The sequence below is a fragment of the Malaclemys terrapin genome, chromosome 3 (assembly GCF_027887155.1).
Source record: "Malaclemys terrapin pileata isolate rMalTer1 chromosome 3, rMalTer1.hap1, whole genome shotgun sequence".
Classification (NCBI taxonomy): Eukaryota; Metazoa; Chordata; order Testudines; family Emydidae; genus Malaclemys; species Malaclemys terrapin.
Genome location: NC_071507.1, coordinates 110,715,589 through 110,740,790, shown reverse-complemented (window position 1 = coordinate 110,740,790; position 25,202 = coordinate 110,715,589). Strand labels below are relative to the sequence as shown.

Below are 25,202 nucleotides of genomic sequence, written 5' to 3'. Positions count from 1 at the left end.
GCAAGCTCCCCTTGACTTTATTCCAGTGAGCACTGAACTGGCATTCTGAGGTCCCTAACACCTTCTCCATAGGTGGGAGTTCTAATAACACTGATCTACAATTTTTGAGAAGTCGTTTGCTTCAGAGATAAAATGTGCTATTTATTATGTATTTTGATGTGCTGAATTCAAATATGACAATTAAAACAACGGATTGGCTACTGTTTCTAAGATATTTAAGTTCTTACATTTTATGTCTATGTATATTGTGTAGATAGTAGAGTTTTAATCATAAATTGTAAACCTAGGTCTTTTCATGTGTTTATGGTTGCTTTACATGATAATATTTCACCTGTCCTGTTTATGTAACACTTTAAAAATCAGCAAAAGGGTTATATAAATAAAATTTATTATGAAACAAAAGGCAAAAAACTATTATATACATAGTTTAGTCCTATTCAGTGTCTACTCGGCACTTCTTGGCTTGTCTCTTGTATTCATTAAATGGAGCATCTCTTGTCACTGTCCAGCAATAGTCTGCGAGCATTGATGGGCTCCATTTGCCGTGATAGCGTTTCTCCGTTGTTGCAATGTCCTGGTGAAATCGCTTGCCATGCTCGTCGCTCACTGCTCCGCAGTTCGGTGGAAAAAAATCTAGATGAGAGTGCAAAAAATGTATCTTTAGTGACATGTTAAAACCAAGGCCTTGAGGAGGTTTTCCACCAACAACCTGTAGTTGTCTGCCTTGTTGTTTCCAAGAAAATTTATTGCCACTAACTGGAAGGCTTTCCATGTCGTCTTTTCCTTGCCACGCAGTGCATGGTCAAATGCATCATCTCGAAGAAGTTCACGAATCTGAGGACCAACAAAGACACCTTCCTTTATCTTAGCTTCACTTAACCTTGGAAATTTTCCACGGAGGTACTTGAAAGCTGCTTGTGTTTTGTCAATGGCCTTGACAAAGTTCTTCATCAGACCCAGTTTGATGTGTAAGGGTGGTAACAAAATCTTCCTTGATTCAATAAGTGGTGGATGCTTAACACTTTTCCTCCCAGGCTCCAGTGACTGTCGGAGTGGCCAATCTTTCTTGATGAAGTGGGAATCTCTTGCACGACTATCTCATTCGCAGAGAAAACAGCAGTACTTTGTGTATCCAGTCTGCAGACCAAGCAAGAGAGCAACAACCTTCAAATCGCCACAAAGCTGCCACTGATGTTGGTCATAGTTTATGCACCTCAAAAGTTGTTTCATGTTGTCATAGGTTTTCCTTCATATGGACTGCATGACCAACTGGAATTGATGGCAAAACATTGCCATTATGCAGTAAAACAGCTTTAAGACTCGTCTTCGATGAAGCAATGAACAGTCTCCACTCATCTGGATCGTGAACGATGTTGAGGGCTGCCATCACACCATCGATGATGTTGCAGGCTACAAGATCACCTTCCATGAAGAAGAATGGGACAAGATCCTTTTGATAGTCACGGAACATGAAAACCCTAACATCACCTGCCAGGAGATTCCACTGCTGTAGTCTGGAACCCAATAGCTCTGCCTTACTCTTGGGTAGTTCCAGATCCCTGACAAGGTCATTCAGTTCACCTTGTGTTATGAAGTGTGGTTCAGAGGAGGAGGATGGGAGAAAATGTGGGTCCTGTGACATTGATGGTTCAGGACCAGAAGTTTCATCGTCTTCCTCTTCCTCGTCTGACTCAAGTGAGAATGATTCTGGTGCATCAGGAACCGGCAGTCCTTCTCCGTGGGGTACTGGGCATATAGCTGATGGAATGTTTGGATAATGCACAGTCCATTTTTTCTTCTTTGACACACCTTTCCCAACTGGAGGCACCATGCAGAAGTAACAATTGCTGGTATGATCTGTTGGCTCTCTCCAAATCATTGGCACTGCAAAAGGCATAGATTTCCTTTTCCTGTTCAACCACTGGCGAAGATTTGTTGCACAAGTGTTGCAGCATATGTGTGGGGCCCACCTCTTGTCCTGATCTCCAATTTTGCAGCCAAAATAAAGGTGATAGGCTTTCTTAACCACAGTGGTTATACTGCGCTTTTGTGATGCAAAAGTCACTTCACCACAAACATAGCAGAAGTTATCTACACTGTTCACACAAGTACGAGGCATCTCTGCTCACTTTGGCTAAACAGAAATGTGTCCCTTTGCAAAATCAAACACTGACAAATAAGAGAGCACGACACTGTATGATTTCTAGAGCTGACATAGGGCAGTTTGTTCAGCAGAGTGATGTAAGCTTTGTTATGATTGCATCATCCATGACTTCTAGGAATAACATGATGCAATTCATATCATGTATGATGCAATACCAGCTTCGGATTGCATCATTCATTGTTTTGCCTAAAAAGCAAGTACTGTCCAAACTCAGTCATAGATTTATTCATAGATCCAGTCAGAGATGTATTTTAGTCATTTCTGGTTTAAATTGAGATCCCTTCCCTTTATAATTCACTTATCCTCCGCCATTCCCAAGTCAAGGGTCGTATATACTGACCCAATAGCGTATCTTGAAAACTAGAGCCAATCAATGATTTTAAGCATCATTTTCGTTCTTAGTGACCCAGAATTAGTAAAGTTTGACTACATTTATTTCAGAAGCATTTTGCAAAAATGAATTTTAATTTTTGTGATTCATTAGACTTAGTGTCATTGTAGGAAGTGTGTTAACAATGGTCAGTCATTTATGAGACAGTGTGCAGGCTGGCTTGTTCTTGTTCTGGACTAGTTAGAATATTAACAGTAAATTTGCAATGCGTTTTTGAGGTGTTTGTAATGCAGATTGTAATGCTTAATCCATGTACTGCAGTACTTTGGAATTCTGTCTTCAAAGCATAAACAATCTTGAAGTAAAAGCACAGGAGTGGGAGCCTGGGTTGTGTTTCTGGCTCTGTCACAGAATTCTTGTGTGATTTTTGGAAGTCTCTTTATGCCTTAGTTTCCCTAGCAGCAAACAATGGCATAATATTTACCTACCCCATGTGATGCTTCAGTAACTCCTCTCTTAACGTCCTCCTGTTTAACGTTGTTTCAAAGTTACGTCGCTTCTCAATTAGGGAACATGCTTGTTTAAAGTTTTGCAATGCTCCCTTATAATGTTGTTTGGCTGCCTGCTCTGTCCACTGCTTGTAAGATTCTGTAGAAGAGCAGCGACTTTACAAGGGAGCATTGCACAAGTTCCTCTTCTCCACTCCTCCCCCTCCCTCCCAGCGCTTCCTCCACCGTCAAACTTTGGCGGCGCTTAGGACTTTCTGGGAGGGAGGGGAGAAGTGGAGAGACGGCATTTCCCCACTCCTGCCCCTCCCTCCCAGAAAGTCCTAAGCTCCACCAAACATCTGTTTGGTGGTGCTTAGGACTTGGGGGTGAGGGGGCAGAGCAGGGAAGGAGCGGGGATGTGGCATGCTCTGGAGAGGAGGTGGAGTGGGGCTGGGAAGAGGTGGGCCTGGAGTATCCCCTGGCAATGTTGGCACCTGTTCTTCTCTGGGGAAGCTGCCGCTGCTGCTGCGAAGGCACTTCCTGGCGTCCTTGCCTGCAGCAGGCTGTGCCTGTGTGGGGTAAGTCATGGGCACTTCCCAATCACAGTACAGTACTGTACAGTATATAATGCCTTTTGTCTGCCCCCCAAAAATGTCCTTGGAACCTAACCCCTCGCATTTATATGAAATCTTATGGGAAAATTGGATTCGATTAACATCATTTCACTTTAAAGTTGCATTTTTCAGGAACATAACTACAACGTTAAGTGAGGAATTACTGTATTATGTTCTTTGATCAAAAGGAGTTCTGAGAATGTTGGAGCCTGAATATAATCTGATAGCAGAAGGCACTTTAATCTAGTGGATGAAATCGTAGGAAGATCCGGTGGCTGGAAGCTGAAGCTAGAATAAAATTTAAGATGGAAATAAGGCACACATTTTTAACAGTGAAGGTAATTAGCCATTGAAACAATTTACCAAGGGGTTTTGTGGCGTCTCCTTCACTTGACGTTTTTAATTCAAGATTTCATGTCTTCCTAAAAGATATGCTGTACTCAACCAGAAGTTGTCTCAATGCAGGAATTATTGATGAAATTCTATGGCCTGTGTTATGCACTAGATCAGACTACAATGGTCCCTTCTGGCCTTAAAAATTATGATTTTTTTTTTTTTTTTTTTTTTAACTGATCAGGCATGTGTTTCCAGCTAAAAATGTGCTTTTTCTCTAGAGGAATTTAACTTTCATCCAGACTATTACATTATACATTTTAAAGTAAGCTCATTATTTAGATGAACATGATGGCCTAAATGTTTATTTTGAGCAAGTACCTCCAGCTGTATTGATAAACAGATGATAGAGAGGTTGCTGCTGAAGATAGAAAGCTATTCTCCAATATGCAGTTCCCTGAATAGAATGAAGATTGCACATGCTCAATGAAGTGAATGGAATACAATGAATTCCACCAAATAGGTGCTAAGGCTTGTCTAAATTAAGTTGGGAATGCCGCTCTGCAGATATATTGTACTTTCAAGTACAACATTCATTTAAAATTAAAATCTTTTGAAGATGTATTCCAAAAATAGTATTAACATATAGCTTGGAAACAGTTCACAGCCTACAAGGTGCGACAAGCAAGACATAATGGCTATAGACATTTTCTATGTAGAGTGTTGCATTCCAGCTGTTGGTAAAAATTTTCATGCATCAGACTGAGATTTCATATTCTGAATGTCTATTTATTTGACCCCATTACTGTATTATCTTAGTGCTTCCAAAATATTTTAAAATAGAAATAATGTTTCTCTTTCTTGCTTTACAGTCTACAGGAGAAATAGCTTGAGTAGATTTTAAAAAAATGAATGTGTGTGAGGGAATAGGTAAACTTTGTTGAGAGAGAGCACAGTAAGAGAGATGAGGTGTGCATTTAATTCTGAATGGAGAAGGGTCAGTTGTCATTCTTATCTCATCTGGTAGCGAATTCCACAGTCTAGGTTTAATATACATGAAAGTTCTGACTCTTGCGTTCATAAGGGTTCAACTGTTAGTCGACAGATTTGTGGTTTCTGTGGAACAGAGCTGTCACAGGAGTTCATGGTTGTATGTCTCACCCAGCTCTCTCTAGACGTGTGGTAATACAGGAAGAAGATTCAGCCATGTGGGACTCTTGCAATGAGAGCACTGGAGGTAGAGGAACGGTCTGTAACAACAGTCTGGATTCTGTCTGACAAGAAGGAAGCACTAAAGACATTTTAGGACATTTCTGTTCAGCTCTGCAGCCTCCTGCAAGTGGGACGGGGTAGAAATTATCAATACTGCAGAGAGGTCCAACAGAACAATATGACTATCCTTCTCTTAAAGCAATCTGTGGTGTCTGTCGCTATCACATACCTGGGCTTGACACCTGACTGAGAAGGATTTAGAGTACTGGCATCTGACATGTGGTACAAGATATTTGTTAGCTTTTTGCTTAGCAAAGGGAGGTTAGACAGAGCAGAGCAATGGTTTCTTTAGCATTGGTTGGATTATTGCATGTTTTAAAGTAGGTGGCCAATTATCAACACTCCTTTGACAAAGGGAATTTAGTAGGGATTGCAACTGTAACTTCTCTTCTACTATCCAGGGAGAGCAGGAGTCAGAGGGCTGGTCTACCCGGGAAACTTAGGTTGGCATAGTTGCATCTCTCAGGGATATGAAAAGCCCACACCCCCGAGAGATGCAGTTATATCGACCTGACCCCTGGTGTAGACAGTGCTATATCAATGGAAGAATTCTTCCACAAGGTGAATTTGATTTAAATCACTTATCAGGAAGACTCGATTTAATCATGGATATCTACATAAAAGTGCATTCTTGTTGGTTGTTATAACTTTAATACATAGTCTTCACAGCTCAGAGATTAGATGTAGGTTTCATTTTTAGAAGGTACACACTACACATTTTTAAACAGTGATTTATTTTGAAAAATTTTCAGATTAGTTTTACAACTATATCAGAAAATGAATGATTGGTTATTTCATTTACAAAAGGTAATAGAAGCAGATATTTATGAAGTCACTGAGAGGTGAACTATCTCCAATTCAACAGGTTAATCATTAATATTTGGAGGATTTTCTTGCCATTCTGTATTAGGAGGAGAACATCAGACATTTAAATTGTTTTATTTAACTAAAACAACATTGTTATGTATTCTAGATTTTTTTTCTTCAACATCAAAAATATAACTTAAAACAAGCATATGAATTTTTGAATTTAGTTAAATATTCAAGATTTTTAAAATCAGTTTGTGTTTTGTTAAAATTGTTTTTAGCTAAAATAGTTAATTTTTTTTTTTTAATTTAATCGACTATGTTGACCTGGCTAACATAGAGAAACTTAAAATATTGGCTTCTTTAGCTAACTCAGTCATCTTCACCTTCATTTTCCTGTTTGTTCATAATCTGGAAAAGAAAAACAAGCTTTTCTGCTTTTTCAGGTCCCAAACGATTTCTCAGTTTGGAATGAATTAGTCCAAAGGAAGAAAATATTCTTTCTACGCTGGCAGAAGAAGTTTCTGCTGTTAAAAGTGAGATTATCACTTCAACAGTCTCTGAATCCAAGAGCGTAAGTGACTTTCACCAGTTCATTGGTGTGATTTTCTTTAAAACATCATCAGCAAACATATATTTCATGAATGGTTCAGCCTTAGCTCTGAAGTTTATTATACTTGGCATTATGGAGGGATGATTGCTGGATGTCCATTTCATAGCCAACTCCTCTTCTTCAGCAGTTAAGGTTTGACCCTGGTACCGAGTATTGAGAATATTTGCAAGAAAATGAGCTGGAAATGGTGCTTGTCCCATTTGTTTTTTTAATGTTTGTAATTTAACTCTGTCGTTGCATGTTTCTCTTTTTAAGTTCTCAGTTCCTTCCAAATTTCAACAGTGTCAGCAATAAAACAGCTATTTCCCTGCGTTTTTGTTCAAGGCTACAGAAATAGGCTTCAGGATACTCCACGTGTCTTCAACTTTCTTTTAAGCCCAATGTTGAGAACTTTGGCTGTGATAGTGCCATCTATTTTTTTCATGATTTTTGTTCACAAACTGTTATCAGATTAGGCCAGTTCTTGATATAGTGCTCAAAACAGTCCACTACTGAGTTCCATCACATGTCTTGTGGGAGAGTTAGCTTGGTTCCTCCCACTTTTTTCAGAGCAGCTGCTGCAAAGTGGTTGTTACGGAAGTATTTTACAATTTCAACAACATTTGCCTTTAATTTTGGAACACTGAAGTCTTTGGCTAGGAGCTGTATCAAATGAGCACTGTAACCGTATGTTATTAGCTTGGGACTCTCTTCTAAATTTCTTCTCATTTTGGATACATTTGCAGCATTGTCTGTGACCAAGCTGTGTACTAGACATTTGAATTTTTTTTCGCAGTTAGTAAGTATTGCTATTTCTTGTAAGTATTCTGCTGTGTGGGAATTTCCCGATGTATCAATTGTTTCTGTAAGGAAGACATTCCCTTCTTCTGTTATCACAACCATGCAGGTTAACAATTTCACCCTCTAGACCTTTTGCACGCTGTTCAATTTCTCTTTCATACACTTTATCTAGCAATTTGCCTGCGACATCTGCTCTGTTGGGTGGACTGTATCCTGGTCTTAATGACTGAACCATGTTAATGAAGTATGGCTTCTCAATCATATGGAAAGGAGAGTTTGTTGAATAAACAAACGGGGCAATTTTTTCATCAATTACCTCTTTTTGTAATCTGCTGGTTCTTATCACAAACTTATCTATGGCTGTTTCTGGATGATGGAGATTTTTTTTTCTTCTCTTTTTGCTACAAGTGATATACTGTGGCTATGTGACATACATGATGTGACTGAAATGCTATCATTGGCAGATAACTCTGAAACTATAGAAAATGATAGTGATCTTGAAGGTGGATAGTCTTCAGAATCCTGTATGTTGAGGATGGATTCTCCTAAACAAAATCAGTCAATGCAGTTATTTAATTATTATTACCATACTGCTCATTTAGTATTACTCATTGCATTCACTGACACTCAGTACTACTTTAAAGGTGAAATTGTAAAAGGAAGATCTGCCTATTTCAGCTATTTATTTTTTTATCAAAACTGCATCTAAAATGATAGTACCATAGAGTAACAACTATATTTTTTGCTCAAACATGAGAATTCAAGAATAGTCCAGAAGGAAGACTGGAAGTCCTTAAGAAGTATGAAATAAAAAAGTTTACCAACCTGAAGATCCTGCATGTTCAGACATGTTCCTTTCATCATCTTCAACGTAGCTTCCTCCTGAGAAGGGAAACTTCTTATGATGTTGTTTCATTCGGGCAATCATGCCTTGCATTTCTTTGTTGCACTGTTTGAATTTTGCACACATGCCTGTGTTACCCACAGGTAGAGGAACTTCATTAAAATATTCCCAAACTGGGTCTCTTTTACGGCCCTGCTGCCATTATAGGTTTTCCCTTCTAGTGAGAGAATGGAATGGTAGATCTCAAATCAATGAAGGCTACACTCAGAAAGACCTCAAGACTTCTGGAATATGCTGCTCAAACAGTTTCACTTTTGTTTCTACTGCCTGTTCCTCCCGTCTCACATTTATCTCCAGACTTCTTCTTGTCCAGTTCTATTCTGCCCCCAACAATCTTCTATTCATTGAACTTTTTGAAACTTTGCACTTTTAGAGAGAGGTAAGGGATTGACTCTGTGTACACAATTTTGCAGGGGGACAATAGGGTTGAGGTCTGTTATTTCTCACCTCTTTGTATTGTATTGTATTATGTAAAACATTTTTGTTGTTAAGAAGCATGTTATCTATGAAGAGACAAATCCACAGTTTGAGAACTGCAAAACTAAGCATCTCTGATGGGATCTTCTAGACTGAGCACTGAGTCCCATTGCGTAGATAGAACGATTAACCTAAATCTATACAGAAGCCCCTGGAACCCCATAAGATTGGGGTCTCTAATCCATGAACTATTCGAACTCATTTACAAAACTTTTCTTAAACATTACATGACTATATTGTCTCATACATAGAATTAAAATTTATAATCCCTATTCCATGATGAGATACTGTATCTTTGAGCTATAATGTATCTTAATACAATTATCTTTAGATAAAAGAAATTAGCTATCAAAAAATCTGATTTAAATAAAAAAATCATTTTTTTAAATCATTATTTTTATCCACCCTGCCCTCGACCCACTACCAAACTTAATGGATCTCTGTGGGATTTAGAGAGGATGGGCCCTGCTATATCTTTCTGGCAATACAGCTCCATTGCAGCCATTCTACCAGGGCTTCTTATTGGTTGAATTGGCCCTTAGGATTCCCATGAGAGCAAAGCAGAAAATATAATATAGTGCAGGATAATACATGAAGGAGGAAGAAATCTCTGGAAAAAGTATTTTTGAAAAATATCAGGAGGGAGAGTATAAGCATTGCCAAAAAATGACTGATTTTCATAACCAGTCTACTAGTTACTAGTAACTAGAGTTACTAGTCTCTGCAGTCAAAAGACACTGACTTTAATTTTGGAATTTTAGAAATAGTATTTATGTAAATACAATACCAAATAATATATGGACTGCAGCAGTCCTTTGGTTAAGACCTTGCCACAACAATACTTATATCAGCTATTTAGAATTGGCAAAACTCAATTTTTATTTTTTTTTATAATTTTGATAAATATCTGTTCATTTTTAAGCATTTTTTTTTTTTTTAGATTTTAACAATTTAAATTCAAAGCTGCAGGGAAGTTAAAAGGGGTGAGACAATTTAATGACAGTAGATTCTGAGATTCAAAAAGTTAAAGCTTTATAACCATTAAAACACAAATTGTCAGTATCAGATGTCAAAATATACAAAGTAAATATGCTTATATCTACAAAGGTCTCAAGCAGCATTTTTCTTTCTTTATCTCTAAATTTTTATTAATGGATGGAAATATTTTTTCATTACTTTGTGTGTGCACTGTGATATCAAAGTTTACCAATAAGAATATAATCCTTTGAAACCTACATATATTCAAGTAAATGCATAATCTATTTACACGGGGCTAGATTTTGCCAGTTAGGCACAGCCATATAAAAGGGTAGAGTGTGCTGTCCCATCCTGCTTCTCAACACTCATCTCATTCTGTTGCCGAGTTTTAGGGTGAACTATATGTAGCATGCCTATTATTGTACTACTTTTAGTGGGTGTGGCTTACTCCCCCTCACAAAATTGGCAAGTCCTGGTGCATGGAGAGCAGCACCGTTAGAGTAAGAATGTAGCAGCCCTGATGCTTCTCAAAATGCCGTGGCTGCAATATTCAACTTGGCCTTTCTGCAAGTGATGGAAATGGGGGAAGGCTCTTCACACTGTGGTCTACACATGCTGCTCACTCGGACCAAACAGGACCTGCTCTTTGATTATACGGAGTCTATTTCATGTGATATAAAACTGTGTAATATTTTGGTATTTATAATTCACTTTATGGTGATTGTTTAATAAAGTTTTTATATTCATTTATTTTATTGAAACTGTAATTGATTTAATATAACAATTAACAAACATTTTATTTATTTCTATTTAATAAATGCATTCCAACATCCTCCTCCACCCTGCATTAGTTTAAGTAAAGCTACTGTGACATTTAAAGTTTCTAATTGCTTTTTTCTTTAGCCACCCACCATGACCAACTCTATCTCTGTGGGGCAAAACTCTTATAGAACGAAGTTCATCTAGAAAGGGGCATGTGGGCAGATTCTGAACATAAGCAGCCAGAAGGGGGTGAGTGAGGAGAGTGGGAGCCCAAGATGAACTTGCATTTTCATGAAGGCCTTGTTCTCGCCATTATGTAGTCTCCTTCCCCGTTCATGTGTGGCATCTATTCCCTTTTATTAGGACTGAATTAATTGGAGTTCAGTATTGCCATTGATTTCAGCAAACTTTGTATCCGCACCCCCAGCACCTTGAGTTCCAGCACCTACGCATGCAAGCCTTGGTGTTCATTTCCTCCTTGTTGGCAAGTGCACACAGATAGGAATTTTGCTCCACCTAGGACAGGAGAATATCTCTCGCTCGCTCTCTCGCTCTGTATTGGGCTGATAGGGTTTTCATAATAAATAGGAAGAACACAATCAGATTCTTTGACTGTCGTGACCAGAACAGGTCTGTTCTCCCTAAAAGGAGCAGTGCTCTGCGACTTCAAAGTTCCAGGAGGTGGATGCTGTGCTCTCTCTTTCTAGTAACCATTTCCTGCATTGAAGGGGGAAGCTCCCTTCAAGGTAAAAATCTGATTCTCTGCATTCACCATTTGTGGGATTAGAGAATGTACAACTGGAGCTAGAGCTGTGCTAAAGGAAGAGATAGGGTCAGAAGTGGCGGGGATACTGGGAATTACTGGATAGGTATCATATGAACTCTGTCATTGAAACATGCCTGTGCATGAGATCAGAATTCTCAATAGGCTAAAACAAGAATTGGATTTTTGTTTCTGTGACATCACTTATTTTCCATTACGGCAGTCTTCATCTTCTGGTATCACTCTTCTGAGATGAAACCTTGTATCTGATAGTATATTCATCCTCAGCCCAGGCATACGATTTGGCTTCCGGGCATCGAGCATCTGTGTTTGTCCAGAAGCCCAGATTCTCTAGGAACCATATCACTGTGTGTTTGTGTCAGCTTTCTCCTTCTATAGAACCTTGATCAGAAAAATTTGTCTATGAAGAGATAATTGAATTTCCTTCTTCCCTAAAGCCAATATTTTTGCTACCCAGAGATATCCTGGAAATAGCTCAAATGGCAATAGTTAAAATTGGGGAAAGAAAAAGGCTGCCATCCATCTACAGAACAAAAGCATTGTCTGAGAATGGTAAAATGGGAATGCTCTGAAGACAAGTCTCCTTTAGGAACTTGTTTAGATATTTCAGCTAGAACCTGCTCTGCTTGTTCCCTGTGGTTGCCTATGAAGGGCCTGTATAGTGAAGAGAGCACTCTTTTGGGCAAAAATTCCCCCCGTTAGAAATAGAGTCTCTGCCCACCAGGCAAAACAGCCACAGTTCTCTTCAAAAGTAATGCAAGTGTTTGACCAGATACACACTGAAGAACTTTCTGGCTTTATAAAATGGAGGCTGAGGGGATGGTGGTATAGAAAGAAATACATAGTGGGTCAAGAGGCTTCTGATTGCTTGCTGGTTCTTCCAGAGCCAGACTGCTGTCCAACCCCCCGTGGGAGAAATAGAGGTGGTAGTGAAGCATGGCAACCTGAAACAGAAGCTAGGAACAATAACCAGGACATTAGGGTATGGTGACATGCAGTGGCGGCGAGGGACAACCACCTGATACTTTCTCAGTCTTCTAGGTGTGGCAGGAAAATCCTCTCCCTCTATTACTCCTTTCCAGGGTGCATGAGAAGAGATAGAGAGCTATAGTTTGTTTAGGGCCATTTCTACACTAGAGACCTTACAGCAGCACAGCTGCACCGATGCAACTGTGCTGCTGTAAGATCTCCTGTGTAGCCGCTCTACGCCGACGGGAGAGAGCGCTCCCATGGATATAATTAAACCACCCGCAATAAGCGGCGGTAGCTATGTTGGCGGGAGAAGCTTTCCCGCCGACATAGCGCTGTGCACACTACCACTTATGCCAGTGACACTTATGTCACTAAGAGGTGTGTTTTTTCACACCCCCTGAGTGACATAAGTTTTGCCAATGTAAGTGGTAGTGTAGACATAGCCTAGAGCACTTGCACGCTTCCTAAGCATAGTTTCACAAGGATCAGTAAATTCTTGCCTGGTGGGTTTTATAAAATGTTTTAGTATTTGAGTCTCTAACTCTGATTTGGACTTCTGGCCTTCCTCCCCTAAAGAGGAAGAATTCCCTATGGAGGAGCAGGGTGTGTGCGCACACCTGGTGCTATCTATGGAATTTTCCTCAGAAAAGCTCTGCAGCAGGGAGGTCTGGTTGAGCCTACTTGCTGTTGGGGAGGTATAAAAAAACTGGAGGGAACTTCAGAAGATGAGGCAGATTGCCAGTGACTGGTAGGTCTGGTTCTGCCCCATGATGTAAGCAGGCTGAATTACCCATTGAAACAAATGTGTGGACTTTAGCACGAAGAAGAAAAACTATTCCTGTGTGTAGAGATGTTCAGGATCAGGTCTTCTGTAGATATTTTATGCCATAATGTAGTAACATGTACACTTATGGCCCTATATAAATAATAAAGTTGTCATAATTCCTAGGTGTGTGTTAGAATGCATATACCATATTTTTAGTTAGAATCAATCAACATTTTTAGCCACATCTGCAAAATAATTACCGCCATATTGTCTCCCTTACTCACAATAAACAGGACTTTACTCAATGTGAGCAATTCCATTGAAATGCATGGGGAGGGATGGAGAAATCACATGAGCAAAGTACTACTCACGATTTGTAAGGTGGCAGAATTGTGTCCTAAAACCCTGTCTGATACTCTTACGTTAAGTAGCTCTTTGATAACAACAGAGGGTCCTGTGGCAGCTTTGAGACTAACAGAAGTACTGGGAGCATAAGCTTTCGTGGGTAAGAACCTCACTTCTTCAGATGCAGACTTGCATCTGAAGAAGTGAGGTTCTTACCCACGAAAGCTTATGCTCCCAGTACTTCTGTTAGTCTCAAAGCTGCCACAGGACCCTCTGTTGCTTTTTACAGATTCAGACTAACACGGCTACCCCTCTGATCTTTGATAACAATAGGCCTTCTTATGGAGTAAGGTCATATTCAGTGTGAATAAAGATATTAGAATTTAGTCCTAAATGACAAAGTATTGCTGATGTTAAAGAATAATTGCAACTATTTGATAAAGAATAGTAATAAAATTGTTCATCAGGTGATGTGGGTGGTACATCACCTTCTCTCACTTATGGTTGTGTTGTGTTGGTGGTGTCTTTTTTTTTTTTTCCCACAACAGATGCAAACTTCAGCTCTCTATTAACATCTTAGCTGTTATTCAAATCTTTATTATAGGGAGGGTTTGAAAACAGTATATATATATAGTTTCTTATTTGGTTAGTTATTTTTTTCCCACTCTCAGCAGATGTTCAGACATATATGGCCTGTAATTAAGCAGTGGATTTTATGCCAAGTGGGTTGCAGATGTTCTAGATTTGAATTAATCTTCAGATGTTGATAAACAACATTCAAAGATTTGTAACGCTTTTGTCTAAGTGGTTTTCCATTCTTCATTTGTGATCACTTATCCTGAATTTTTAGAAGTTATTGAGAATAATAAATCAGTTATGATGCCTTAATTACCAACATAGAGGGATCTGATTTATATGTCACAAACACTAACCTTTGTGCAGAAGAAAAGCTATATAAATAAAAAGGCATGAAGTAATCATAAACATTCAATAAATCTTTCTTATTGCAGAGACAATTAAAAATACTTCCATCATGTCTCTATAGCTGTTGTGTATGGAAGACCTAGTCTAGAGCTGGAGTACACAGCTCTAACTGAGTATGGATTGTGATGAAGATAAGGTCTCTGCAATGCATGGAAAAATATTTTCAGTTCAGGCCTTTAATCTCTTCTGTTTGCAATGTGTGGAAAAATATTTTTAAACAGAAGAGCATTTAAGCATATGTTTAAAGTTATATGCATGTTTTGCTCTATGTACTTACTCAAATGGAACTTAGGGACATGCTTAACCACTTTGTGGAATCAGGGCCTAGAACTATAAATCACTAAGCACACCTTTGGTGCTACTTATATAATAGTAAGGGCTTGATAAATGCCCCTAAGCCATGGAAAATGATGGGGGAGGGGCTAGCAATAAGTTGGAATTTTGATTTACTGTATGTTCCTGAAGATTAAAAAATGTTTAGAGAGAGACTATTGCTGGGGCCTGCAGTGGTGAGCAAGGAAGGAAAACGTGAACCTGTGACCCCTTAGGACTTGTTCCCCCTGCACATATTTTGGCCACAGTTATAATTCCAACACTTTTATGGGTGTAGGAGCTACTTCCTATTAGGACTGTCTGGAGTGCTAGTCACCCCAAATGGTGGGGAACAGACACAGCCATCACCCCAAGCTCCTATGGACCAGCCAGCAGGGCTCCTGTCAGTACAAGAGAGTATGCGGAATCCCTTTAAGAAGCATAGCAGCAGATGCGCTCCCTCTGTCTGACAGGATGTACTAGGAGACATTGAGTATGTCTACACTACAATCAGACACCCTCAGGGTCCTACAGCCCCGGCCCCAGTCCCAGCTCAAACATTTACGCTGCAATTAAAACAGCTCCTTAGCCTGAATGAACTGGCTCAGGCCAGTTGCGGGTGTCTAATTGTAGCATAGACATACCCTTAGTGCCGCTGAACTGCTCCTGACTGCAGCCTCCAGGGGATAGAGGACAGGCCCATTCACTGTTTGTAGTATCTTCCCGATTCAGTTCCCCACGCTTTCTCCCTTCTGTCTTCCTTTTATTGGTACTATTATTTGTATTACTGTAGCATGTATGGTCCCCAGTTGCAGACTTGACCATTACGCTAAACACTGTACAGAACAAAAAGATGGTCCTTGTCCCGAAGAGCATACTCTGCAAATAAGAGGTGTGTTCTTAACTCCAGTTAGCTAACTTGGGTTAAAAGCAGCACTGAAGACATAACAACGCAGCTTTTAACTTGGGTTAGTAGCTTGAGTTCAACTCCAGGCTCCCCTATGGGCTTTAACTCAAGCTGCTAAATTGAGTTAAAAGCTATGTTGTCATGTCTTCCCTGCTATTTTAACCCAGGTTAGCTAATGAGAGTTGCTGCAAAAAAAGGCATATTCTTGAGATTCCCATTTTTTTTTCTCTGCACGTGCAAAGTTCTTTCCTTTTATCTCTGTTCCTATCTAGCCTTGCCTCACTGTAGTTCTGTCTTACTCCAAAGTCCATTATGTCTTTCTTTTCCCTACAAAGTCCCCCAGTCCTGTTTCCCTCCATCACTTCCCCTCCCATTACCCCACTGAGGTTATCACCAACAAGCTATGTAAGGCTGTTGCTGTAACACTTGTCCTTTCTCACTTCATCCTGTTTTGCTACCCCCAATTTGTTGCATCATAACTAAGCTGTTGGGACATGCACCTGTGTCTTTCTATCTGTCTTGTAAATTGCTTACTGCCTTCTGAGTTATCTGAGCCACTGACCTGATTCCCCTTCCCATCAAGCAGAAGCTGGGATAGCAACATTCAGCAGTGGGAAGAAGCAAAAGCTTCAAATAATAATAATTCTGTTAGCCAGTTTGGGAGAAATGCAGAGGAAGGGACAGAGGGTCAGAGAAGTTGAGCAGAAAGTCTGAGTGTATGGCCAAAACTGGAGATTAGCCTGGTCTGTATGACCATGTTGGTCTTCTGCAATTCTGTAGCACTCTAATACAGGGAGATAACATTACTGTTTTCCCATGACAATTCATAGTGTGACCATTTTCTGCCTAAAGTAATGTCATAAGAACAAAACCAAACACAAAATAAAATATTCTAGCTCTTTGGGCAGATCCTTCCCTTCAATGCAGCAGTTCTGGCTGCCCTTAAGCCAGTTAAACTGGGCCCAGGAAGATTCCACCTGTATAGGGGATCCACGAGTGGTGCAGAGCCACCACGGCACACTCTCCTGCTTAAGGGATAGGGACTGTGGCTGACAGAAACGGGCCTGGTTGGAGCATCTCAGCAATCCTTTGCTGCTCCTTGGGGGCTGTGAGCAGGCAGCACATATTAGGACAGGCTTCAGCACTGCTTGAATGCAGCAGAGGACGATGACCATTTTGTACATACAAAAAGAAGAACAGGAGTACTTGTGGCACCTTAGAGACTAACAAATTTATTAGAGCATAAGCTTTTTTATGCTCTAATAAATTTGTTAGTCTCTAAGGTGCCACAAGTACTCCTGTTCTTCTTTTTGCAGATACAGACTAACACGGCTGTTACTCTGAAATTTGTACATACAGTCAGCCTCACTGTTCAATTTTGAAAACTTAATACACACACCCATTAGAATATGCATGTATTGCTATAAACAAGGATTAGACCATGTCTCAGTCAAGAAACGAGGTAAACAGAGACACAGAACTTAAGCTATAAACCAAAGCCCCAACTCTGCCCATTTGATGTCAATGTGAGGTTTGCTATTGACTTCAATGGAAGTCGGATGAAGATCTAAGAGAATTTGGCTCTTCTGGTAGATGAGGACTGAGGGATTTGGCATTAAAAGTGCAAGCACTTCATGTTTCACACAGCATATGGGCAGAAACTCTGTCTCTAGGCAGCCGTGAATAAAATCAAAGTAATTATAAAGAATAATGCTTTATTGCTGGAATTTGTCTCTCAGAAAATTGATTTTTTTTAAAAGGTATAATCTTGTAAAAGGTATAATCTTTTAAAAACAAGTTCTTTTGGCTCCCTCTATTCTATATAGCAGATAAATAGCAAGGTGTAGGGGTGTCTCTACCCTTGACCTAGGCTCTTCTGTTTTTGGAAACTTGCGTTTGACCATTGTCTTTTGGTTGGCAGCACCATAGACTAGTGTTGATTCATGCAATTATCTTAAACTCTTCCTGGAAGAGGAGTACATTTTTTGTGTCCATTGCAAATTTTATGACTGGATGTTAGAACCAGTACAAATAGTTCCAAAATGCTTCTAATATAAACAAATTTAGTCTAAGGTTTAGTATTTAAGGGAACAACATTTATGAGAAGTCTAGTCCAATGTGTAAATTTCAGATCCTTTGCCTCCAAGTCCCCCTGCCAACTTTTGCACTTTTAATATTCCCCCGCCCCCAAAAAAAGTTTTATTCTCCCCTGTTGCTGTATGAAAAACTCATACAAACAACTATCCCTACCTGATCACATAGGGAATAGAGAAACTGGTCATACAAAAAGTATTGTCAAGTACACAAAGTCAACGAAATGAAGAAGGAGATAAAATATCTACCTTGTCTAATATTGCTCAATTATAGGAATCTTAAATAACTGTAATAATAGTAGATAAAAATGTTTAAGTAAAAATGTTGTTTTTTTTTTTTTTTTATTGACCATGTCACTGATTTCAAAAGAGAATTTCTTGATTTTTTTTTTTTTTTTGAAAGGTTGGTACTCATTTGTGCCCTGATCCTGCATCTGGGTTCATACTAGCAGAGTCTGATGTAGGGTTAGAGACTCAGGGCTTGTCTGCATGAACATTTAGTTTGTGGCAAGCTGGGGTGTAAATCTATCCCACATTAGCCTGCCATATACTAACTGTCCACATGGACCTTGCAAATCCGCATTAACAATTGCTAGTGCGCTTGATCTACCTTGCTTTGAAATGGGAGTAGATCAAAGTGCAATAAGTAACAGTAAGCGTGTGTCAAGAAGGTCCAGGTGGACACTTAGGGCATGGGCAGGCTAGATTTACACCCTGGTTTGCCACACACTGAATGTTCATGTAGACAAACCCTCAGTCCTGCAAGGTGCAATGAGATTACTGACATGTGTAAAGTTAAACATGTTCTTAAGTTCTGTGTTGGTTCTGGATCAGAATGCTCCAATGAAGTCCATGGTAGCTTTGCCACTGGCTTCAATTGATGTGGGATCAGGACTTTACTGATTATGGCCCTGATCCTGGAAAGCATTAAAATATATGCTTGAACTTTAACTTAATATACAGTAGTTGCCACATTTTGTGCAGCTCCCTTATATTCTATAATTGGCAAATATGTAAATCAATTGCCACCCTAAAGCTTAAGGACAATACACCCTTCTGCAATCAGTGGCAGGAGTAGGGCATGGAGCTGCACTAAACCTGGCAGCTGTGGCTAGGATATGGTAGAAGGAGTTTGGGGGCTTCTGTGGATAGCTGGGTGGATGAGTGTTGCGGGGACAGGGTGGAATGTTGGTAGCTTCAAGAGAAGCTGGAGGAAACTGGAGCCTACCTGGGCCTCTCTCCTCAGGCCCATTTCTTCAGTGTCACTGGATGTGTGATCTTGCAGCTAGGCTGCAGGAAGGTGCAACAGGGCTGCCTGCCAAGCATGTGCTTAAGTATTACCCTGTATAGGGATGCTTTCCTAATTGGGGCCTCTATCTAGGATAATGAGCTCAAGGTTGATATGAAAAAATAGCAAAAAAATTGTATTTATAAAGTGGTCACTCTGAGTCTCCTCTTTAATAGAGCTTCCTTATTTTAAACTATTGAACTGTAGCTAATGGTTTAAAACCCCATTTTCTGTCAGAATCAGCAGGCAGACATATTCAGAAATCTTGGCAAATAAGGTGTAGCTTTATGGTGAGGGAGCGCTGTGCTTAAAATTGCAGTAAAGGAAAATTCTTTTCAGTCCCATGATGACATAAAAATGCTCTGTTCTTCTAATACATCTGCTGTGTTTTTGAGCAGCATCTTCCCAGCTGTTGGCAAGTTTATGAGGAGATTTGCAAGAATTTGAAAAACCTCAAGGGGTACGCTGGGCTGCATCTGTGAGACAGTTCATGATACATGCATTTGAGATGTGAAATGGTTTACATTCTATGAAACTTATAGGATCTGTGAAATTCCAATTCAATTTCCATTAAACAGTTAATGCTTCCTTTTAATCATGTAAGTGTCTTTCAGCTTGAGAGGGTTTTTTTCACCCTCTTTAAATGGTGTGACTTATAACATGAGTCATTCTATGCAATATTTGGGTTAAAGAAAAGCACTTAAATGCAAAATATTTCACTCCTTCTTGATATTGACAATTATATGGAAAGTGAAGTGCTGTCAGCTTGTTGTATAGTTTCTCATTTGTCATCTCTTTTTTTGTATAATACCTGACAAAAATCTACATTAAAATGAAGTTAAGTTTCAGTGTAACTTAGAGCCAAATATGTTACACAGATGTTGTAATTATCCCAAAATAAAGCATTATAAAGCCAGGAAATATAGAGTTTTGGTTACACTTACAAGAAATCCAAACATTTTCAGGTAAGAAATGCACAGTTAAGGCACTTTTGGCAGGTTGGTTGTGTCCTTTGTGTGTGGCTCCGTGCTTCAACGATGTGGAAGTCAACGAATGGCTACGCAGGTGGTGTCGGAGAGAAGGCTTTGGATTCTTCGACCATGGGATGGTGTTCCAAGAAGAAGGAGTGCTAGGCAGAGACGGGCTCCACCTAACGAAGAGAGGGAAGAGCATCTTCGCCAGCAGGCTGGCTAACCTAGTGAGGAGGGCTTTAAACTAGGTTCACCGGGGGAAGGAGACCAAAGCCCTGAGGTAAGTGGGGAAATGGGATCCTGGGAGGAAGCACAAGCAGGAGAGCGCAACAGGGGAGGACTCCTGTCTCATGCTGAGAAAGAGGGACGATCGTTGAGTTATCTTAAGTGCCTATACACAAATGCAAGAAGCCTGGGAAACAAGCAGGGAGAACTGGAAGTCCTGGCACAGTCAGGGAACTATGATGTGATTGGAATAACAGAGACTTGGTGGGATAACTCACATGACTGGAGTACTGTCATGGATGGATATAAACTGTTCAGGAAGGACAGGCAGGGCAGAAAAGGTGGGGGAGTTGCGTTGTATGTAAGAGAGGAGTATGACTGCTCAGAGCTCCGGTATGATACTGCAGAAAAACCTGAGAGTCTCTGGATAAAGTTGAGAAGTGTGAGCAACAAGGGTGATGTCGTGGTTGGAGTCTGCTATAGACCACCAGACCAGGGGGACGAGGTGGACGAGGCTTTCTTCTGGCAACTAGCAGAAGTTGCTAGATCACAGGCCCTGGTTCTCATGGGAGACTTTAATCACCCTGATATCTGCTGGGAGAGCAATACAGCGGTGCACAGGCAATCCAGGAAATTTTTGGAAAGTGTAGGGGACAATTTCCTGGTGCAAGTGCTGGAGGAACCAACTAGGGGCAAAGCTTTTCTTGACCTGCTGCTCACAAACAGGGAAGAACTAGTAGGGGAAGCAAAAGTGGATGGGAACCTGGGAGGCAGTGACCATGAGATGGTCGAGTTCAGGATCCTGACACAAGGAAGAAAAGAGAGCAGCAGAATACGGACCCTGGACTTCAGAAAAGCAGACTTTGACTCCCTCAGGGAACAGATGGGCAGGATCCCCTGGGAGAATAACATGAAGGGCAAAGGGGTCCAGGAGAGCTGGCTGTATTTTAAAGAATCCTTATTGAGGTTGCAGGAACAAACCATCCCGATGTGTAGAAAGAATAGTAAATATGGCAGGCGACCAGCTTGGCTAAACAGTGTAATCCTTGCTGATCTTAAACGCAAAAAAGAGGCTTATAAGGAGTGGAAGATTGGACAAATGACCAGGGAGGAGTATAAAAATATTGCTCAGGCGTGCAGGAGTGAAATCAGGAAGGCCAAATCACACTTGGAGTTGCAGTTAGCAAGAGATGTTAAGAGTAACAAGAAGGGTTTCTTCAGGTATGTTAGCAACAAGAAGAAAATCAAGGAAAGTGTGGGCCCCTTACTGAATGAGGGAGGCAACCTAGTGACCAAGGATGTGGAAAAAGCTAATGTACTCAATGATTTTTTTGCCTCTGTCTTCACGCACAAGGTCAGCTCCCAGATTGCTGCACTGGGCAGTACAGCATGGGGAGAAGGTGGCCAACCCTCTGTGGAGAAAGAAGTGGTTCGGGACTATTTAGAAAAACTGGACGTGCACAAGTCCATGGGGCCGGATGCGCTGCATCCGAGGGTGCTAAAGGAGTTGGCGGGTGAGATTGCAGAGCCATTAGCCATTATTTTTGAAAACTCATGGCGATCGGGGGAGGTCCCAGACGACTGGAAAAAGGCTAATGTAGTGCCCATCTTTAAAAAAGGGAAGAAGGAGGATCCGGGGAACTACAGGCCAGTCAGCCTCACCTCAGTCCCTGGAAAAATCATGGAGCAGGTCCTCAAGGAATCAATTATGAAACATTTAGAGGAGAGGAAAGTGATCAGGAACAGTCAGCATGGATTCACGAAGGGGAAGTCGTGCCTGACTAACCTAATTGCCTTCTATGATGAGATAACTGGCTCTGTGGATGAGGGGAAAGCAGTGGATGTGTTATTTCTTGACTTTAGCAAAGCTTTTGATACTGTCTCCCACAGTATTCTTGCCACCAAGTTAAAGAAGTATGGGCTGGATGAATGGACTGTAAGGTGGATAGAAAGCTGGCTAGATCGTCGGGCTCAACGGGTAGTGATCAATGGCTCCATGTCTAGTTGGCAGCCGGTTTCAAGTGGAGTGCCCCAAGGGTCGGTCCTGGGGCCGGTTTTGTTTAATATCTTTATTAATGATCTGGAGGATGGTGTGGACTGCACTCTCAGCAAGTTTGCAGATGACACTAAACTAGGAGGCGTGGTAGATACACTAGAGGGTAGGGATCGGATACAGAGGGACCTAGACAAATTAGAGGATTGGGCAGAAAAAAACCTGATGAGGTTCAACAAGGACAAGTGCAGAGTCCTGCACTTAGGACGGAAGAATCCCATGCACTGCTACAGACTAGGGACCGAATGGCTAGGTAGCAGTTCTGCTGAAAAGGACCTAGGGGTCACAGTGGACGAGAAGCTGGATATGAGTCAACAGTGTGCTCTTGTTGCCAAGAAGGCTAACGGCATTTTGGGCTGTATAAGTAGGGGCATTGCCAGCAGATCGAGGAACGTGATCGTTCCCCTTTATTCGACATTGGTGAGGCCTCATCTGGAATACTGTGTCCAGTTTTGGTCCCCACACTACAAGAAGGATGTGGAAAAATTGGAAAGAGTCCAGCGGAGGGCAACAAAAATGATTAGGGGTCTGGAGCACATGACTTATGAGGAGAGGCTGAGAGAACTGGGATTGTTTAGTCTCCAGAAGAGAAGAATGAGGGGGGATTTGATAGCAGCCTTCAACTACCTGAAGGGGGGTTCCAAAGAGGATGGAGCTCGGCTGTTCTCAGTGGTGGCAGATGACAGAACAAGGAGCAATGGTCTCAAGCTGCAGTGGGGGAGGTCCAGGTTGGATATCAGGAAAAACTATTTCACTAGGAGGGTGGTGAAACACTGGAATGCGTTACCTAGGGAGGTGGTGGAGTCTCCTTCCTTGGAGGTTTTTAAGGCCCGGCTTGACAAAGCCCTGGCTGGGATGATTTAGCTGGGAATTGGTCCTGCTTTGAGCAGGGGGTTGGACTAGATGACCTCATGAGGTCCCTTCCAACTCTGATATTCTATGATTCTATGATTCTATGATTCAGTTTCTCTTTTTCAAAGTCCCCAGTAACTCCACACAAGATTTCCAAGTAAGAATAGCCTTTACATGGTTAATATATTACAAAAAACCAGCCCTGTGCATGTAAATCATAATACAGGATTCCTCGGCACAGTCCAAAGAAGTACATTCAATCTTTCAAGTTCCAGCAGTTCATCAAAACACCAAGTACAGCTCCAGCATCTCTCACCATGCTGAGGCTCTGTGGAACAGCTCCATTGCATCTCAGCACACCTCACCTCACAGATACAGCTCTGGAAATTCTCACCATTCTTCACACCAGCCCCTCTAGCTGGGGTGCTTCCCTGTTTTTGTTCTCAGGTATGGTTCTAATTTTCACCTGGAGCCATCAGTGGGCTCACCCCTTCATTGTTCCCTAGCCTTCAGCTCTCTGGCTCAGATAGCCAGCTCCGTCTGCTGCCCTCTTCTTCGGTCCTCTCCTGCCATGGCTCTCTGGCCTGGGGAAATTTGTACGTGATCCCCGCACCCGCAACTGCATTTTGCTGTCAGCAGTCTGAGCCAGCTCCAAGAGGGAACTCTCACTGTTATCTCTGTCAGAAGCATTACCTCCCCTGCTGCGAACCCCCCCATCCCCCCGCCACGCCCCCGCCCCAAGCTCTCAATCCACCTCTGCTCCTCTCCTGCATTTTCTCTCCTCTCTCTGGATTCTGCGTCCTCCCTTGCTGTTTCTTATTTATAACTCTGGGGGCAGCTCCACCCTCCTCATTACACCAAACTAGGAAGCACCCAGACTGGAACAGGAGAGCTGGGTCTGATTTCATTTAAGTGCTAGCTATCCTGTGACAACACCCACATATCTGTAACTCTGTCCTGTAATTATGCTATGCAATAATCATAAGATTATGATTGACATTTTAGTAGCTATATGCATCCGAAGAAGTGGGCTGTAGTCCACGAAAGCTTATGCTCTAATAAATTTGTTAGTCTCTAAGGTGCCACAAGTACTCCTGTTCTTCTTTTTGCGGATACAGACTAACACGGCTGTTACTCTGAAACTTGTCATTTTAGTGTTTGTGGATTTAATTAAATTGATCTTTAAAAACAGATTTTTCATATTTTTTCCTTTCATAGTTTCACTTCAAGTGTATTGGGGATAAGAATTTTGTTGTTGCTTATGGATATCTTAAAAAAAATGGCTAAACTCTAGAGCTGCATATCCCATTGGATAACCCTCTGGAGAATGTTTATAATTTAATGCGGTAGGATTTTCTAACTAATTTACTCTTGCACACTAAGGTTTTTCTTTCATAAGTTTGCTGTCTGCTTCAGTGCTATGGATTTTGTGTGCGTATAGAGTGGTGCTGTTTAAAACCAATGAAGTTCCACAAATACACCTCTAACTCAGTGAGTGAAATCCTGTCCTATTCAAGTCAATGGAAGTTTTGCTACTGACTTCCATAGGGTCAGGATTTCATCCAATATTGCCATAGCTAGGATCAGTTTTTCAGTCCAGCAAGGAAATTCCTATGTTCCTATGAATACAGTTTGGGAACATGGTTAAGGTACCATTCACGCTATTCTCTTGTTACTGGGTGAGGGGACAAGTGTTTTGTAGCCAGGTCCACAAACACTGTTCTATTGTTATATAGTACGGCCTTTATACTGCGCTTCCATGATATTGCAGATATAGGCCTGACAGCCAGTGTTTACATGCCATAGAATAAGCAATTGCGTATGTTCTGAGACTATGAGATCACTCCTTCTAGGGGCAGAAAGGACTTTCCTTCATGCCTTTCATTGTTTTCTGAAGGCATCTGCATATTCTCTGTCTCACTTGAAACTTGATCTGGAGTTTGTGTAGAGTGTTCTTTCAGACACAGAACAATCTAGCAGGTTTATTTTTCATTAGATATTTCCTCTCTCTCCTTCCCCTCCCCCCCCAGTTGTCAAAGATGTTGGCCTTAAAGAGCTTAAAAAAAATCAATTGAGATGAAAGTGAGAAATAAATAGGGCAGCATGGAAAAACAAACAAGCATCAAA

The 25,202-nt window shown here is 41.0% G+C and overlaps 1 protein-coding gene across 6 annotated transcripts in view; it reads left to right on the top strand.

Annotated features, from left to right (window-relative positions):
- The window catches only part of TMEM200A (transmembrane protein 200A), a 69,576-nt gene that overhangs the window by 20,092 nt on the left and 24,282 nt on the right, over positions 1-25,202 (top strand). For 2 of the 6 annotated variants that reach the window (XM_054024492.1, XM_054024488.1), the window contains exon 2: positions 6,456-6,583. The exons of 3 other annotated variants lie outside the window; for them this stretch is intronic. The gene's annotated coding sequence lies outside the window, so the exon portion shown is untranslated. Of the gene's footprint in view, positions 1-6,455; positions 6,584-21,578; positions 21,685-25,202 lie in introns of those variants that run through there. One more of the 6 variants, XM_054024489.1, reaches the window with a different exon arrangement.